The sequence below is a fragment of the Pteropus vampyrus genome, unplaced genomic scaffold (genome assembly GCF_000151845.1).
Source record: "Pteropus vampyrus isolate Shadow unplaced genomic scaffold, Pvam_2.0 Scaffold20386, whole genome shotgun sequence".
NCBI classification, from domain to species: Eukaryota; Metazoa; Chordata; class Mammalia; order Chiroptera; family Pteropodidae; genus Pteropus; species Pteropus vampyrus.
In genome coordinates, this window is record NW_011909167.1 from 1 (window position 1) to 2372 (window position 2372).

The 2372-nt window shown below is 30.7% G+C and overlaps 1 long non-coding RNA gene across 1 annotated transcript; it reads right to left on the reverse strand.

Annotated features, from left to right (window-relative positions):
• Positions 1-27: 27 nt before the first annotated feature.
• On the reverse strand, positions 28-1280 carry LOC111735242. Its single transcript, XR_002778731.1, has 2 exons — positions 1211-1280; positions 28-758 (listed from the first exon to the last, which is right to left on the reverse strand). It is a non-coding gene; the product is annotated as an uncharacterized LOC111735242 (long non-coding RNA).
• Between the last annotated feature and the right edge of the window lie 1092 nt (positions 1281-2372).

A 2372-nucleotide genomic window follows, 5' to 3' on the forward strand; every position in this document is an offset into this window, starting at 1 on the left:
ACTATCTTTAATGATTTAGTCACTCGGTTCAATAGATATATTTACTATACATATTTTACTTTCTTTACATTTATAACATATAAGTTTAAATCAGTTTATAAAAGGGTTAGTTACATTTTCCATATAAGTAATCCTAAATTAAAATCAGGATTCTTAATTTTGAAATATCCACTGAACACGCCACATTCTTTCAGGTTTCATGTCTTTCACATATTGATTTCCTACCTAGAAAGCCCTTTCCACACTTTCCACAAGGTTCAAATTAAAATTGCCTCACTTGAAGCATTCCTTAATTCATCTAAATAGAATTATTCAACTTTTCTTCTTTGCTACCATTATACTTTTTTCAGAGTAACAAATATGCTGTAATAATTTTTTCTCTAACCCCCACTAGGCAATCGGCTTTTACAAGGATGGTGAAATATTCTGTTTTTGTCCCAGAACTTTGTACACAAATATCTCTCCCTCAATAAATATTTTTAAAAAATGAATGATCAAACAATTAGAATTCCATTATAAGGCTATGCTCTCCTCAAACGTGACCATCTGATAAGAAAGAAAATGTGTAGGAAATGTCAGAGTTTTCTAAGACAGAAGGATTAAACCAAACACTCTTTAAACAGAAGGTACAGTTCACAATCAATAGCACAAATTATTCCATGTGTGCTATGAATATTGAGATGAAATACTGTGTGATGTCCGGAGCTGGACAGAAAGGGCAGCGATGGTAATTTCAAGTTCCCTCTTGCTGCCATATCCTACAGAATTCAAACAGAATGAATTTGAGTCAGTAGTAAAGGCTTGAAGAACCAGATTTTTTGTAATGAAAATATAAAATTACTTAAGAAAATTTCTCTAGATCAATGTTTCTCAAACTTTATAAACAAGAATCCCCTGGGGCTCTGGTTAAAAACGTAGACTGTGATTCGGTAGGTCTGGCTGGGGCCTGAGATTCTGGATTTTTTAATGAGCTCTCTGTTGAGGCTGATATTGCTGGTGTAAGACGATACTTTAAGTAGCACTTTTAGAGCGCAGATAGATACTATATTTTCCTCCAAAGTTCAGGTTGGACTTGTCTCAGTTTTAATTAGCATACCCTTGTTAATATTTCTTGCTATAACCTATCTTGATGATAGTAATTATGTAAAACTATTGAAAATTCAGTTAGAAGACATCCATACTACTTAAAAAATTATTTAATTGTTCTTACCTATGCTCTGGTAATGCCATCGAAAGAAAATTCGTTCAGGTAGAAACTGCAGTATTTTCTATAAAACAAACAAAAAAATTCATAAGATATAAAAAGAAAATAAACTACAAATTATGCATTTTCATGATAGGCCTATAGCCTATATATAGGCATATATATTTTTTTTCAAAAAAACTATTTGTAATAACATAAATACTGCACTTTATCTTATACCCCAGTTTCTTTTATTTGCCCCACATAAGCTTCTCTGAATGTTTTAAAGGGATTACTGTCTCAAGTATAATAATCCCTAAAGAAAAACAAACAAAACTAAAATGATAATTTTATTTTAATAAAATCATTGCCATTGCTTAAATATTAAAAAAATAATTTCTCAAATGCCAGGTTTCCCAGTTTTCTTCTTTTTCACCTTCCTCTTCCCATTTCTATTATAATCATTATAAGTCTGGATAGGAAGAAAGTTGGGAAGAAAGACGATCAACAAAGAAGATGACACTACAAACAACTCTGTAAAATAACAAAATGAGACAAGTGGCAAGAATTTCTTGAAATAGCTAAAAATAAATTCTAGGATTGTAGTTATGAATACCTCCACATTGGTAGATACAACAAAGAAGAAACTTATGATACACATGAGTATTTGACTAATAAAAGCTTTTCAAAAAAAAAAAAAAACCTAATGAGAATGACTTTTTTTTTTTTTTTGCCACTCTAGAACAAGTTTTGGCAATTTATTCTCAGGTATTATGACTCCTCCTACTTCATCTGCAACCACTTTTTTTAAAAAACATAGAAATCCAAAAACTGGACTAAATACATTTCTTGGTATTGATAATACTTTACTATTTTACTATGAAAATCCTCATTCTAGGTTTATTTAGCTTAATATTCTAGGATTTTAAAAGATTAGGTAAAAAATTTATATTCACTGATAAGTATATTTTCAGGCAGCTAATAAACCATCTCCTCCATTTGAGCCAACTTGGGGTTTAGTTTGGTTTTGTCTTAACTTTCCAACCGGGTCAGTAATAATACACATGTATTTCCTTAATTTGTTCTCACTTCACAATAAAGGGATGTGTAAGAACTTCTGGGAAAAGGGAAAACAGGTAAACTTCCATCAAACATAACTTTAAATGGCATGTACTTTTTCCTTAGTCTG